The sequence below is a fragment of the Adiantum capillus-veneris genome, chromosome 19 (assembly GCF_014529385.1).
Source record: "Adiantum capillus-veneris isolate H3 chromosome 19, ASM1452938v2, whole genome shotgun sequence".
Classification (NCBI taxonomy): Eukaryota; Viridiplantae; Streptophyta; class Polypodiopsida; order Polypodiales; family Pteridaceae; genus Adiantum; species Adiantum capillus-veneris.
Genome location: NC_140949.1, coordinates 28085783 through 28103417, shown reverse-complemented (window position 1 = coordinate 28103417; position 17635 = coordinate 28085783). Strand labels below are relative to the sequence as shown.

Sequence of the window (17635 nt, the reverse complement as noted above, 5' to 3'; positions counted from 1 at the left end):
AGGATGCCTCAAAGGAAAGCACAAAGGGAGTGGAACGTGGCACCCTATGAGATAACCGATATCTCATCCAATGAGAAAGCTTACATCATCAAACAGGTACTTGAAGCAATACCAGCGAACATCTTCATTGGAAAGTTTCAAGAAGTAGACGGAGAAATTGTAAAGGCTTCCACAGGAAATGTGGACTTTGCACCAAAAGCCAGAAGTGCAAGCAGGGGGTAGGTGCCTACAGCTAGACAACTTCTTACGACTGTCTCCTTGGGGTACGGACTTCAAACGAGCTCACGAGATCATAAGTTCAATTCAGTACAATGGGGAAGCAACTCTAATGGACAAGGATTGACAAGGATGGGGCAGTCGTCAAGGTAAAGATCACAACGAAAATTATCAATGAAGCCCTCCACTTGCCGCAAGGGACGAACAATCTCTTGCAAAAGACGAAGGGAATAGACAATGAAAAAGCCTTTTTGAAGCAATGAGGCCACAAGCTCCACGTATCAAAACCTGGTCTACTCATAAACTAAACTGCCATTGCCCCTTATATCGTAGCATTTCAAGGTGCAGAAGCCACCTAGATATACCGAACCTTTGTTGCACATGGCCGTGGTAATGGCAATAGGATTGGCTGAAGGTAGGGTGGTCAGTCGTGACTTTGAAAGCTATGTTCTTGACACTATTGTGGAAGCAAACCTAAAAGAGAATCAAAGAAGTAAAGCTTACATGAACGGGGGACCAATGCTCACACGTATAGCCTATCAGGCACTACGGATGATCAAGGATCTATCACCCGCAGAAGCGCAGATAGATCTGATCCAGAGATCTAAAAGAGATGTAAGACCAGTGGCAGGACCTTCTACAAGGCCAAAACCAAAAGTCAAACAGATAAGGCAAAGCACACCATTAAAGGATTTTGATAGCGAGAAGACCGAGTCAGATGCTTGGAGTAGACAGGAAGAAGGGTCCCACCCAAAAGACACTCCTTCGGAGTATGAGTCTTTGGAGGAGGAGCATGATGGCCCATACACATTTGGATATACATGATTATGAAAGAAAGTTTTGCATGTGACAGAGGCTATTCCCATTACCATGCCAGGAGAACAATGGAAGAAGCTTAGGCATTGAGGGAAAGGCTCTGCCAACAAAAGCAAGATCAGAAACAAACCCAAGGAACAGAAGCGGATGATGAGAAAGAAGAGGATGAAGGAAAAAATATTCCGTTGCTACGCAGGCAAACAACAGCTTTAGAAAGGATCAAGCAACAAAAGAGGTAGGAAGCTAAAGAAAAACGCGATATTGCCAGCGCCATGCGGCAGTGCATTCACAATGAACTCAAGCGAAAGATGGAGAAAAGGAAAAAAGAAGAATCAAAGAAGATACGCATCGATGATCTCGAATCATCGGTTGAATCTAATCAAAGAAAAAAAAGTGGAAAGTCACTTGCAAGGAGAGGAACAACACGATACACAGGAACAGCAAGGTCAAGACCTTGGTTCTCCCAAGGACGCTGAGGTACTTCCAGAGACTTCGAAAAAAGAGGAAGGAAAAATTACAGGCTTTCCAAAACAAGGAGTGGAGGAAAAGCAGACGAAACACAAAACAAATCAAGAAACGGAGTACGCACAAAGAAAGCCCGCCACAACTTCTTCTGCTCTAAAAGATTCGAAACAAAGAGAAAAGCAAGCTGAGGCGGCTGAACAATCGGATCAGGGCCAAAAAGGATAGCATAGGCCAAGATCACCACGCTCACAAGCGACCATGGAGGAAGGAGTAGAGATAGTCCAATCCTTTGACATTGATGCTCACTTAGAGTAGATAAAGCTACAGTTTCAATGTCAAAGGGCTCTTTACAATCTCCGAGAGCTGGAGTTAGAAGATACCAAGAAGGAAGCATCTAAAACAACAACAGAGTCCTTGCAGCTAAAGCAACAAATAGAAGCACTAGAGAAGGCACAACTCTAGGCACAATCGGAGTTGCAAAGAGAACAGGAGAATGTAGCCTGCTATTACAAGGAAGTGCAACAATTTAACGAGCCACGCTTTTCATTTCAGGTCGAGCCCAGGGGATTCACTCTATATACAAAATGGGATGCCACCTGCGAGCAAACAACTTTGACAAAACCCATATATACAACTCATATAAGGGAAAGTGACCCCCCTTTCCACGCTTATACAACAATCAATGCAAAAAACTATCATACCCTTGTCTTACATATAAAATTTAGGTCTCACATGATCTAACTGAGTAAAACTAGTCAAAGAGCGTGTAGCATAGTGAATGGCAACGTACTAAGGAACCACTTATGATGATAGCTAGATGTGCACTCAATGTGTCGTAGTTTGACTTTCAAGCTATGTGCCCATTCAACCTGCACTCTAGCTACTCGTCCAATTTTGACCCATCTAAATTTCTCCAAAAAAACATGGTTATTAAGTTGTGTTAGGTTCTCCGTGTAAATTGCATCTATACAAACTCTTTAGAGCTTTCATCCCTCTCAAATGAGCTATAATCACAAAACAAGCAATTGATACAAAGCAGTGTTAGTTCTTGCATGTATCTTTGTAGCGATTGACTCGCAAGTTCGAGGGTAGACTCTTTTTGGAAGCCATGATTTTGAAACACAAAAACTTCCTCTCTTTTTTCTCTTTTCTCATCCCCCCCCCCCCCCCCCCCCCATATTTTTAAGCTTGGGAGATAAATTAATGGGGGCCTACCCCTAACTTATATGCTTATGTAACTTGTAAAAAAACCCCCCTCTCTTGCACTTACGTGGTGTGGTAAGTTTACCATGGTGAATCCCCCGGGAGGTCGAGCAGCAACACCTTGAGGAGGAGCTAACCAGAGAAAGAGAACAAAATGAGAAGCTACAAGGCTGGTATCCGGTGGTTAGTAGATCTCTGGCTCAGCTACTGGCCATACAAGAGACCCCCTCCTCCTCAATGACGACTACAAGATCTACCTCTTAGAGTCAAGAAATCAAAGAGTTGAAAGAAGCCCTGAATCAAGAGAAATATGACAGACAAATCAGGACGACTGGTCATAGGGCCCTATAACAGGCCAAGGATGAGGAAATCGAAGATTTAAAAAGGCAATTGGCCGAGGCAAGAGGGGATTTTAGCAGCTCTAAGAGCAGATCAGAAAAAATATCAGTAGGCCCCAAGGGACTTTGAGCAAGCAGAAGAATTTAAACAAGGAACATTTGAAGCTCATCAAACATAGGTGTCCACTACCAGCACGGAAAAAGGAACGGATGAATCTACAGATCTTGCCACGGCATCCACTTCGGAGTCAACAAGGGATGATCTTCAGCGCTGGATCTCAGATGTTAAGGACTCTTCACACAAAGCTTATATGCAATATGAACTGAAGGTGCTGGAATTGGTTGCCCTCCTCATGATCACTCTAGATGAGGTAGTAAAGAATCACGGGCACAAGATGATCACACTGCCATTGATGCGGCGAGAAGTTAAATTATGGCAGCAAAAGATGCTCCTCGAGCTTGTACCAAACAGCAGAGGGGACTATAGAGAGGGTCCTGTTACAGCCCTTCATATTCAGACCATCATAGACAATCAAACCCTCTGGTAGAAAAATTGGTTTGATCAGCAACCAACCAATGAAATCTATTACAGGAACGCTCCCCAGTATCTCAGGATTGATCCCACTTACTATCCCATCAATAGACGATGATTCTGGGACAATTTTTATTTTTGGCAAAGCAAAAGACCGACAATGCTAAACTACTCGCTAATCACAAAACCTCTTAATAACACCCCACCATCTGAGCCATACATGGTTAAAACTCTAAAAGGAGTAATCAACATGAAGGAGATCCTAGATCTCGCCTGTCAGATGCTAGTAAAGATTTCCAAAATGCTCATCACATGCATTACAACTTTTCATGATATCGAAGCAACAGAGCATCCCTGGCAAGTTTTTGTCGAAGGTACGGGGGCGTTTGCTAGAATATGGAGACATAAATCCCAAGTAGGAATGTCATCATGGGATTGTATGCAAGAGTCATGCTTCTGCCCTCTCATTACATGCAGACCTTTGAAGAGGCTTTCATGACAGGCTTCTTCAAAGTGGACTCTTCCATATTCAATTCAATGACAAAAGATCTGCCAGCCTGCCACATCACCTACCAAAGTCCCCTAAGTAATAATCCCTTCAGAGAGCTGGCCACCAAAGTCGAGATTGAAACAAGAGCTCAAAAACTCAGAAATCTTACTGCAACGCTCCAAAGAAGATAGTAGACTCGCTCAAAGACAACTTGCACGAGGACGTGCAATGAATAGGAAGGTGGGAATGTTTGATGGATACAGGCATATATAGGCATATGCACACCAAACCCTATAAACACTCTATTTTTTTGAAGAAGCCATGTAATTGATCCTAGGATGAGTTGTAACCGTGATGTAATTAGACAATACCCTCTCTACTTCTCTAAGTCTACACCCTTGTAAGAGGCCGGATGGCCGTGGGAAAGCCCCCTTCACTTTTAAAGTCAAAACCCTTAGTTTTGAGGGGAGAATTATCATTAGCTTGAAGAATAGAAAACATGCACTGTGGAGGCCTCTTAGTGCTACAAATTGTAATCTTCTTTTCTCCTGAACTTGTAATCAGAATTCGTTTCTGAATAGCACATTGCATTCCTTATCTCTTGCTCTACAATCTAAGAGTGATCATTTTCAATTTTGTTGTGGTTCGCGACGCATTGTTTATGAGCTAAATGCAGTGATTTGGAGGTTAAAATGGTTGTTTTTTTATGTTTTGACCATGGATAAATGTTTCTATGATTAAGGAGGACCTTTCCAAGTACTCTTGTTTCAGTTTTTTGCACATTTTTTGTGATGGATTGTGATTTATGTACCTTCCAAGATGGTGACATAACTTGGTAAGATTGAGCCCTTAAGTGTTGTGATACCTCTCCTTAAGTTTTGTTGCGTTCCGAATTTTGTTTGGATGCCGAAAAGGCGTGATGACCTAGAGTGGTGAGATTGGACGCATACTGATTGTCTGACTAGGAAGTGGTTGATTTGCTTTTGTCATAGAACGAGTAGCCCTGAGTTCACTTTGGTGAGATTGACACTCTCAAAGTCTTCGTGCACCATCCCGAGTCGCTCCCTTGCATATCGACATTATGTTAGTACAAAAGAGTTATGCTGCAGACGTCCGTCATGGCAACCCGGTAACAATGTTCTTACACCATCTTCTCTACTCAAGATTATGCTATTGAGGCCATTTCTCATGATACTGCATTTTTTTTTTCTTGGAAGGGAGATAATCTTCAAGAATACTGGTGGTGAACTGAGAGGGCCTTGGACTGGGGTCCTAGTGGTGGAACAGATCTGATTGTTGATTATGGTAGTGATGCCACTGTCCATATCTATGAGGGCATGAAGGTAAAGGAAGCTAATGCAAAGTATGACACCATGCCGGATCCCTCCACTGGGAACCAGGAGTTTCAAATAGTCCTCACAATTATTTGAGATGCCATTAAGAAAGACCCCAAGAAGTACCACAAAATGGACACACTTGTGGGTACTTTTGAAGAGACCACTGAAGTGCACCACCTTTACTAGATGCAAGATAATAGAACTCTATTCCCTACAATTAATGTGAATCACTCAGTGACCAAAAGAAAGTTTGACAATCTTTATGGTTGTCATCATTCCCTGCCTGGTCGTCTTTGAGGGCTATAGCTGTCATGATTGGTGGGAAGGTGGTTGCTGTCTGTGGGTATGTTGATGTTGGTAAAGGTTGTGCTACATCCATGAAGGTTGATGGAGGTCAAGTAGTAGTCACTAAGATTGCAAGCTCTCATGGGGGGGTCTACATGTCTTGAAATTAGAGGATGTGGTCAATGGTTGTAGATATTTTTGTAACCACTACTGGAAATAAGGATATTATTATGGTTAGCCACATCAGAAAGATTAAGAAAAACGCTATTGTCTGCAACGTTGATCATTTTGATAATGAGATAGATATGCATGATTTGACCAAGTGTGAAGACCATCAAGCATCAAACTGATTGTTGGATCCTCTTTGAAACAAAGACGGGCATCATTGTGTTGGATCATCCTTGAAACAAAGATGGGAATCATTGTGTTGGAAGAGGGAGATTGATGAAATTGAGATGTGCAACTAGACACCCCAACACTTACTTGTCCATAATTCAGCACTTCAACAGATGGGCTTACTTCTAGGACACCAAAAGTCTCTAGATGCCCCTTATGCCATTCTCCATCCATGTCACATTTCATGATGAACATCTAGTCTGTTTCCCTTGTTTTAAACCCAAAATTTTTCCAATCAACATCAGACATGCTATCACCATCCATTTAAAACAAACACAACAATTAAGATTGGGAAAGACCAATAATGATGGCATTACTCTTTAGACCATAGACACTTTAGGCACATGCATCAACAGTAATTGATCGAAGCTACGCAAAGCGCACACACATGTGCACCCCTCTTTGAACATACATGCATGGTACCATTTGCTTTCAACTTGAAGATGAGAAAATTTCCTAGATACTGAGTTGTTAGTTGGACTGAAGGATAAATGGGGCACCTATTTTCCCAAGTCACTAAGTTCTAGGCTGTGAAAACTTATTGTGTCACCTTTAAAGTTGTCGAGGTAGACATCATAGACCTTAACTGAAAACATGCCTGTTTCAAAATACAACAATGTTACTAAGATAATAGTTATCCATAGACCTCAACATCCACTAAAAATAAGGTATCCTCTTGCAAAATGACCCACATGCTTGCATCCATGCATACATACTTATGTTGTCAAGAAAAGCCAAGGATGGTGTTGAAATAGTGGAAGGGCTTAACGCAAGGTAATTGAGGCGCACGATTCACTACATAAACTTGGACACTGGCATAGACTAGTCTAGACAATCATAATTTACGAGTACAATGAAGTCATTTGTATAAGAGATATAATACTTCTACAATAACCTCATCTAACTTTCTATAATTTGAGATGTGTTGATGTCATGCTCCTTCACAAATTAGGTGATTGCTCAATTGGAGCTATGGAATGAAAGGAAGTTTGGCGAATATGCCAAGCAAATATGTGTTTTTTCCAAGCATCTAGATGAGAAGGTTGTTGCTCTACATTTTGCCAAGCTTGGTACCGAGCTGATCAAACTATCCGAGGATCATGTTGCGTACAAAAATGTTGTTGTGGAAGGCCCTTACAAGCCAGATCACTAGTGTTGTTAAAACATACATATTAGATCTTATTAGAGTAGGGCAAGCTTAAACCTGAGCAGATTCAAGCGGCACTTTATCCGGCTTCTCCTTACGCAGTGCGCACCTACGGAGAGAGAGAGAGAGAGAGAGAGAGAGAGAGAGAGAGAGAGAGAGAGAGAGAGACTACAAACATAGTGCATTCACAATCACAAGGCAAAGAGCAAGGGCACAATGCATGCATGTCAGAGAGAGAGAGAGAGAGAGAGAGAGAGAGAGAGAGCTCGTTGAGTCTACACTCACAGAAGCTTCGTGAGAGAGAGCGAGAGAATAACTCTAAAGGGGATTTCTTTCGATTCCTTGCTTTCAAAATTCTTTTTTGGAAATAGTGCATTTATACTTGTAATCAATCCCTTTATGCATAGGGAGTTATTAGGGATGCTCTTCGGGATGTAGCAAAACATAAGTGAAGGAAGTGAGCTTTAAGCATAGATACTTACTTCATTCCATTTCCATCTACCAATAGGAGATTCTCTAATTTTGGGTAAGTTAAAATGTTATATTTTTTTAAAAATAATCTTCTCTTTTTCATTAGCAAAAAGGGAACCATCACTAGGGCCTCCCCCCTTTGGGGCAGGCCAAAAACAAGCAAGAAGGAAATGCCATTTGGATTAAAAAGTTACTTTTGCAAGCTTATCAGGGAAAACTGGTCAAGAGCTTGGAAGTCCTATTTTGAAACCTATTAGGGGTAACACAATGATAATCATCTCTTGTTTAAGAAACACATGGTAGGACTAGAATCAAGATGGCATCACAGGGTGTGTTTGAAGTTGACTAAGAGGACCTTCTCACAATGAGAAATGGTGAGTTTGGGATACTTTTTCAATTATGAAAAATTTCAAATACTTGGAGTAGTTTCCTAGATTTTAGCCCTATGTTTGATGAGAAAGGCAAGTTCATCACTATTTTTAAAAGCCCTTTTACCTTTCCATGTGATGTTTAAGTGGGAATGCGAAGAGGGATAGTTTCACTAGACTGTGAAATTCACCGTGTGGACGCCCTCTAAGCAGGGTTCTTGAGGGAGTATCTTCTGTGTGCAAGTAGAGTGTGTGTCTGTCTACAAGCCAAGAGTATCTGCTGTGTGTTTTCTGTGGAGAGTTCGCCCCCACGTTGCAGAGCTAAGGATTGAGATTTTGGACTTTGGGTGTGTGTGTGTGGGGGGGGGGGGGGGGGGGTGCGAGGGATGGATTGACCTGGTGAGTGCTTGCGAGTCATGGTTCATCACTGCACCTGCAAGGGTCGTGACCCATTGACACGGGCCTCATGAAGCAACAAAAGATTATTATCGCTTCTCAACAAGGAGTTATCATCAATTAGTATCGCTTTTCAACAACTGATTATTTTGTGTATAAAAGATATCCGGAGGCTACATACAATGGTTGATGGCAAGTCTTGATTTGCTCTTGGTAGAGCTTGACTTGATTTGAGAGGGTGAGCACCAGAGGATAGAGCCTCCTAACATGGAACCTGACGTTGTTTTTGTCTGGGAAGGTCATAAATATGGCACCAACAATTGCTCTTATGTCACGGTTCATGAGAAATCCTTCATGCCAACCCCCTTTGGCGAGTGCACTATGACAAAAGAGTTATTTTACGGTGTAAATGTATTCAATCAAGGTAAGGATGATGATGTTGCTTTCTTCAAGACGATTTTAATTACCACGTTCTCTACAAAGCTTGTAGTCTTGTTGTGCAAAAGCAATAGTGCTAAAATTCATGGGCAAATGAATGACAACCCAAGGGTTATGGAATTGGGTAGTTGCAATGCTCAAAAATAGGAATGAGTTGCAACACTTTACCGTGATGGGCAAAGTTGTTTGTGCATTGAAGCAGCCGGTCCAGGATATGGTAATAAAAGGAGGAGTATGGGGTGCATTGTCATTCATGTATGTCATACCATGGACCCCTGAGTTTCACACAAATGAAGAGATTATGCATTCTACTATCTAGTATGGTCCACTTTCAAATGTCTCGCTTTGGCTACATGATCACGCACACACTATAATTGCCACATTGTAGACCAAAGTGTACTTCCTACCGAAGCTATAGAAAATGAGATCGACTTTACATATCAAGGTGTGCATCCTAAGGAGCATACACTGCAAAAATCTCAATAGTACGTTTACCACGCTTTTTACTGCGTTTTGTAGAGAGAGAGAGAGTCCAAAATGGGTTGGACAGGGAAGAGAGAGGGGGGGGGGGGGGGTATTTCAAATATTATTGCATTTTTTACCGTGTCTATTACCGCTATTATAGCCTTTGATATTATCGCATTCATTGCTTAGCCCAAATTAGGCACTTAAACATTCAATTTTTGGTGTTTCCCTCTACTTTGCTTGTGAAAACAAATTAAAGAACATAGTACAAAACTTCAATAACCCAGATTACTCACTTTAACATTCAAATTATGGTGTTTTCCTCTACTTTACTTGTGAAAACAAATTAAAGAACACAATATAAAATTTCAATAACCATATTGCTCACTTAAATATTCAATTTTTTTTGGTGTTTCCCTCTACTTTTCTTGTGAAAACAAATTAAAGAACACTATATAAAATTTCAATAATATGAGAAAAATTATATTTAAACATAAAACAATAGCTAACATGAAACTACAAAAAGCTTGCTCCACCTTAGCCTCCATGTAAAACAAGCACTGTGAGAGATGAGAAGTCAAACATGGATGATATATTTTGTTGAAACAAGGGGATGATAGAGTGAAGTGTACCCACATTTTACCAGATGGTAGCACCTACGCTAGTTTCTTTAGGTGCTAAAGTTATGCAGGCGCCTCCATGTAAAGCAAGCACTGTCACAGATGAGAAGCCAATCATGGACGACATCTTTTGTCGAGGCATGGGGATGATAGAGTGAAGTGTGCCCATATTTTACTAGATGGTACCACCTATGCTAGTTTCTTCAAGCGCTATCTTGCAAAACAATGTGCACAAAACAAAACGCTAGCTCCACTTGCACCCATAACACTTTATAATATCAATGCTCGTTTAAAAAATGCAAAGCATTCGTTACTTTTCATAAATAAATATTGTTTCAAATTTTTAAATATATTTTGTTATCAATTAAATTAATCACTCACTTGATTAACCTAATTTAGGATTCTTCACAAAATTAGAGAGAGAGAGAGAGAGAGAGAGAGAGAGAGAGAGAGAGAGGAAATGAACGGCACAAAAATAAATTTTCACAACTTAAACTATACTAAATATTTATGAATCCTCTTCTAAAAGATCTCTACAAGAAATGTAACATTTAATGGCCTAAAATCTTTTGTGTAGCGGAATTTAGCATGAACATAGTGGGTATTTCATTAGAGTTGATTCCTAATGAGAATTACAAGAGTGCTTGGGTGGAGAGAGCAACAAAAAGCATAACACCTAGTTAGATAGCATCGACAATACTTTCAAAAGAGAGAGTAATTAAACTATTGACAACAGTTGAGGACCGGATTTGCATGGAGCCGGTCCCCCCTCCAAAAGGCTTTGTATTATGGTTTCTCCCTTCAAGAGAGACATTGTACAATACAATTCTTTGTGTTCCTTCAAGACTAGCTAGTGTAATGAAGATGGAAGCTTCATACACCAAGCAAAACACTTAATCAAACACAACTTGAATTATCCCCGTTCTCAGACCCAAGACCTCACACACCTTCGAAGATGGTGAGAGCTAGCAGGGTATGAGAGTAGATTGAGAGGAAAAAGAAGTATCTTACGAGAAAGAAGTACATCTCCTCACATAATCACTCATATTAGCATAGCTTAGCTTAGTAATTAGCTTGGTAGAGAAGATGAGCATGCATTGAAGCTTGGCTCTTGGTTGGATTTGCATCGACATGCCAAGAGAGTGTTGATGTAGGCTTCTATCTCACAAGCTTGGAGTAGGTGATGAGCTCTCCATTAAAGCTTGGGAGGAGATAGAGTATTTTTCCCTTCACACATGGTCAAGTGTGAGAGTCTGAGAGTGAATGCCAAGCAAAAATCAGCCCCCTCTCTCTCTTGGGCGAGCCCTAGCTGCTAAGTTAGGCTGGGTTTTGCCTCATTGGACCTCCCCAGGTCAAGCCAATAGGGATTAAGCAGCATAAGTGATAGCCTTCTGACATGTGTCCTCCTTTCCCCTTTTGTGAGAGCTTTAGGTAATTAAATAATTAAACTAAACTCTCATTGGACCCCTTTGCCTCCTGGCCAATAGGAATCAGGCAAGCCATGGGGCTCCTGAATGCTCATTGGACCCCTTGGGAGACTGCCCAATAGTCTTCTAGGACACTTAATTCTTATTGGTTTCTTTTATTAAATGTTTTTTAAATTAATTAAACTAGATTTACTCTAGCTTAATTCTCATTGGTCCACTTCAAGGGTCTTCCAATAGGAATTGGGCACACCTTGTGGGCATCTGGCCTAGGGAGCTGACATGTGTCCCTCATTCCCTTTGTGTAAAGGGAGCCTGTGTGTGTGTGTGTGGTTTTCTCTCTCATCCCCTAGCTTTGGGGCTCGCCCCCTCCCATGTAGGGATGCAGGAAGACTTTTTGGGCACACACACTAAGCATCCAATTTTCCCTAAGGTTGACCTTTGGACACAACCTTTGAATTTTGGAACCTTAGCATTTTGGAAGTCTTAATGGGCTGAACCTTAGGGTCTTTTTAGCCCATTGTTTCACATGGCTCTTTTGCAGATGGCCCCCCCTTTGGATCCCTATTTTCCCTCCTTTGGATCCCTACTGTGGCCGGTCTGCTAACTTAACCAATATTCTAGCTTTTTCTCCCTTGGCACTTCCCCACATTAAATGATCAGTTTAATATGAGAAAATCATTTAGGAGAATTAGATATTGATTATTATGACATTACCTCTCTCTTGAAATCATAGTCGTCCTCGACTATGGTGTAGAGAAGATAAAGCATATGCATGAGTCCTTTTCTTAGCGGGTAGAGGATCCCTATGTTACCCTACGACATCATTCCATAATGGATGACTAGTCCATTTGGCGCTTGAGAGCCTGAGGCTGCCGCAAGCATGTCTGCACATTAGTCTTATCAATCTTCCATAGTAGAGTGACAAGCTCTACTTGGTGTTGGGAGACGTCGTCTCCGCAAACTTGATCTAAGCATGCATACTACTTCATTTTTGTGCACAAATCAAGAAAAAGAGAGTCTTATAAGACAAAAATTTTTGTTCATTTTTAACATTTTGTACATTTGCTTACTCTTGGGAAGCATTGTAAGCATTGACAAGGTTTAGGTTATCCTTTAATTGTATGCCTTGCATCCATCTAGCATCTTCAAAAGGATAATTCTTAAACTTAATAAGATATCGTCTGATAGTCTTACCGCCTCTTAATACCTTGTCTTCATGTCGGAGAATGGACTCGGGCTGCAGCACCTCCTCGTGGTCCTCGATCTCCGGTGGGTCTTCAATAGTTGGTTCTTGAGGTGGCTCTCCTTTGTAAGGCTTCAAGAGGCTCACATGAAAAGCATTGTGTATGAGCCAATGATTGGGCAACTTAAGTTGATAGGCCATCTCATTGATTGGCCTAAGAATCTGGAAGGGACCATAGTACCTTTTTGCTAGTTTAGCATAGTACTTTTGGTGGCCCGTAGGATTCTTGCCCGTCGTGTGCCTTAATCGAGCCTTGGGAAACTTTAACAAGACCCAATCGTTTTCTTTAAAGGCTTGGGCTCTTCTGTGCTTGTCAGCAGCAGCCTTTTGCCTTTGCTGTGAGATAGAGATAGCATCCTTAATCTTTTGGAAAGATTCTTGTAGGTCTCGGCTATACTCATCTGCAGCGAAGATCTTCCCATGTACCTTAAGTAGCAAGGGACTTTTTGATCTTCCCTCAATTACCTCGAAAGGTGCTTTTCCTGTAGAAGTATGTACAGTGTTATTGTAAGCATACTCTACTAAGGGTAAGTACTTCTCCCATTGGGATCTTTGATCTACTTCCGTTACATAGGCTTTTAGTAGATCGAGAATAGTTAGGTTAGCTATTTCACTTTGGCCATCAGTTTGTGGATGATAGGCCGAAGAGAAGTTTAGCCTTGTTCCTAAATTCTCAAAGAGACCCTTCCAGAAATTACTGGTCATTCTAGGATCTCTATCCGACACTATGGACATTGGCAAGCCATGGTACTTGAAAATTTGTGAAATGAAGAGGGTTGCCATTTGATGGGCTTTGATAGTCTTTTTGACAGGTATAAAATGAGCTTGTTTACTGAACCTGTCTACTATCGTCCATATTCCCGTATTCCCATGGATAGACTTAGGCAATCCAAAGATAAAATCCATGGATATGCTCTCCCACGGTGAATTAGGGATTGGCAAGGGTTGAAGCAATCCAAGTTGCTTCCCTCTATCAAATTTTGTCTTTTGACATACCACACATTTGGAAACATACTCATGTATGTTCACTTTCATGGTAGGCCAATAGAAATATGTTTCAATTCCCTTTAGGGTAGACTGAATCCCTCTATGCCCCGCATATGGGGGAGCATGAGATTCATACATTACTTTCTCACGTAGTGAGTTAGTAACGCATAGTCTATTGCCATAGAGAAGATAACCATCTTGTAAAGTAAATGGTTCTTCTTTCTTCCCTAATGCAAGGGCTGAAATCACATCTCTAAAATCGGGATCAATAGCATACTCATCTATCATTGAAGATAGATCATTGTGAGTTGCTATGGAAACCGCATTCACTCTCGGTCGTCTTGAGAGTGCATCGGCTACTTGATTATGCTTGCCAGCAATGTGAGCAATATGAAAATGAAATTGCGAAAGGAAATTTGCCCACCTCATTTGTTTGTCGGAGAGCTTGGTCTGCGTCATGAAGTACTTAAGACTTTGGTGATCCGTTCGCAGAATAAAAGGAGTCCCCAATAAATAGTGCTTTCATGAGTCTAAGGCATGTAGAACTGCAAGGAGTTCTTTTTCGTATATGCCTAGAGCTTGCTCAACAGGGTCGAGCCTTCGACTCTCATAGCCTATGGCGTGCCCTTCTTGGAGCAAAACAGCCCCAAGGCAATCACCACAAGCATCACATTGGACCTCAAATGGTTTTGAGAGATCCGGTAGTGTAAGCACAGGTTGAGAGATAAGCTTTTCTTTAAGCTTTTCGAAAGCATTGTTCTTCTTAGCAGACCACGTATACCTAACATTTTTCTTTGTTAGGTCATGTAATGGTCCCGCAATTTGTGAGAACTTTTCTATGAAGCGTCTATAGTATGCACACATACCTATAAAGCTTCTTAGTTCATGAAGATTCCTTGGTTTAGGCCATCCTTTTATTACCTCTAACTTGGATGGATCCATTTGGATTCCATCTTGAGAGATAATGTGACCTAAATATTGAATCTCTTGCAAGAAAAATTCACTTTTCTTTCGATTAACATAAAGTTTATTCTCTCTTAAAACTTGAAATATTACCTGGAGGTGTTGCTTGTGTTCCTCCAATGAATTAGAGTAGATGATAATATCATCAAAGAACACTCCAGTGAAGGTTCGATGAGGCCTGAACAGCTTCTCCATCAAGCGGTTAAATGTGGCTGGTGCATTAGTCAAGCCAAAAGGCATGACAATGTATTCGTAAAGACCAAATGTAGTACGAAATGCGGTCTTTACAATGTCTTGATCAACTATCCTTATTTGATGATAGCCACTTTTTAGGTCAATCCTACTGAAGTAGGTCGATCCTTGTAGCTTATCAAATAGGTCTTCTACCCGTGGAACGGGAAACCTATTCTTGATAGTGATCCTATTTAGTGCTCTATAGTCGACACACATACGATATGTGCCGTCTTTCTTTTGCACTAATAGCACAGGTGAGCAAAATGGAGATGAGCTAGGCCTAACCATGCCCTTCTCAATTAACTCATGCACTTGCCGCATAATCTCCTCTTGTTGAGCTTGAGAAACTCTATAAGGAGGTTTGTTAGGCGGTGAACTTCCTGGAAGAAGTTCAATTGCATGGTCGTCATTACCTCGTTTAGGAGGTAGCTCACAAGGGATGTCGTCAATAAAGACATCTTGAAACCCCTTGAGAAAATTGGATAACTCTAATTCCTTTTGGTTGCTTTTATTTTCTTTTGCTAAAGCATTAGGTTCATTTTGAGAATCTTTAACAAAAATCATGTACACGGAAATAGAGCTCTTTATTGACTTGTTGAAAGCTGGTGTATGTACAATGGGGATGGTGTTACCCATTTCCCTAGCATCTATATACATGTCCTTTTCCCTGAACTTAAAGGAGATTCTCCTTTCAGGAAATTTAACATGGGCAGCCACACGGTCAAACCATGGTGCCCCTAGGATTACATCCTCATGCTTGAGAGGAGAGATAAAGAAATCCTCTTTGTCCACATAGCCTTGGACATGAAGCCTCAATTTCCCGATTAAGGGAGTGACTGAAGCTTCTTGCCCCTTGAAGGCACTGTCTGCGGGTAGGATATCTCCCATCTCGTAGGATTGTATGCCTAGCTTGGTGGCTAACTCCATAGATATAAAATTGTGAGTAGAACCAGGGTCAAAGAGAATAAAAGCATCATGTTCTCTTACCTTTCCCCAAGCATGGCATAGAGGAGATCCTTTGTGGTGAGTTTGGTGAATCTCCTCCTCTTGGATTTCAACCAAAGAAGCTCTAGGAGGATCTTGGCGGTTGTTCTTTTGGGGACAAGCGCGGTACGCATGCCCTTGTTCGCCGCACTTGAAACACCGGTTATCTTTACGATAACGCTCAAGCTCTTCAGGAGAGAGTTTATTCTTTCCTTTGTAAACTCCCTTCTCTTTAGCTTTGTTGGATTGCCCTTAGGAGACTTTTGGACATTGTCCTTCCCCTTAGGCTCATTGGAACTTTTGTTTTCCGGGGGCTTATTATTTCTTTTACCCCCCGTTTGGAAATTGATTCGCGAGGCCACCATAGTATGGTGTATTACCGCCGATATGGTACGTGGCCTTTGGGAGTTGACATACTCCGCCATTTCTTCGGTTAAGCCCGCACAAAATTGTTGCTTTTGCTCTCCAAAATCCAACTTTTTGAAGACAGTGGCTTTGAGTTGTAGGTCCCAAAACTTGTCTACATATTTGTGGATGGATTCATTGGGAGAGAGCTTTAAGCTTCGCCATTCGGTGAGTACTTTGTCTTTGGCATCGGTGGCCAAAAACTGCTTCATAATGGAAGCTCTTAAAGCCTTCCATGTTCGTGGAGCTTCACCGTTGGCTCGTAGGCTAGACCACCATTGTCTGGCGGACTTTTGAAAGTGCATAGCTACATGGCGTAGCTTAGAGGACTCCGTGAAGCCCTCATCTCCAAACGCCGCATCGAATTGCTGGATAAAGGCCAAAACTTTGTCTGTAGCACCGAAGGTGCCATCATAGGTAAGGAAAGAGATGCTCTTCCCCCCTCTTTGAATTTCTTCAGCTTGGACGACCTCTTCCATGCGGCATAGGATTTTCTATGGCCTCTTCTTTTTGATGGTTCAAAAGTTGCACCATCACTTTCTTCAGAAGATGAAGAATTTGAAGAAGGTGGAGAAGAGGGTGACCTCTTTCTCGCCTTTTTCTTGTCTTGATCTTTGTCGTCTTCACCATAGCTTTCATAAGAGGAAGAGGATGAAGAAGATGGAGAAGAGGGTGTCCTCTTTCTCGCCTTTTTCTTCTCTTGCTTTTTATCATCCCTCTTTGAATTATGGCGTGGAGAAGAGTGTGATGGTCTTCTCCGCTTTGGTGGTGATGGAGAGCGTTTAGCCCGCCGTCTTCGTGGAGCCATCTCCGCCGAGGTGGCGGGAGACTCGCTTCTTTCTCGTTCCTTCGGTGGAGGCTCTTGAGTTCTCCTTTGGGAAGGAGATGCATCATCAAGAAGTAAGTTCTTGAGCCCTTCATATGGATTCTCTTCTTCTTCCCGAATCGGAGAGAGACCTCTTTTGGTAGTCTCACAAGGAGGCTTCCTAGGTGTTCTCTCGTCATGGTGATGAGCTTGGAGAATCCCGTGAGCACGGAGCTGCCGTTGCACTTCACTTTGGAGAGATGGATTGCCCATGGCTTGTTGAAGCCTAGAAACAAGATAATTAACAAGCATTGAAGCATCATTAGTAGCTTGCTCATGAGCAAAATCAAAGTTATCAACATTAATTTCACTCTCTTTAATATTGTCAGCCATTCTAACAATTTTTAGGTGTAAACTTTTTAGGTGTACTTTGGCACTTCAAGCCCTAGTTGCTACTCCTCTTTACCCCTTTAGAAAAAGCACTCAAGCTACTGTACCCGCGGCTCGAATACCATTAATTGCAAGGAATAGAAGAGAGGGTCTTTCGACACCAAAACAGCACCGGCTCCTGTCAAGCTTCTAATAGCTCAATAGTGGTTAAGCC

General features: G+C 41.7%; 1 pseudogene; it reads left to right on the top strand.

The window, feature by feature from the left end:
- Positions 1-7231, top strand: part of LOC147433752 (adenosylhomocysteinase 1-like) — a 33466-nt pseudogene extending 26235 nt beyond the window's left edge.
- The last annotated feature ends 10404 nt before the right edge of the window (positions 7232-17635 follow it).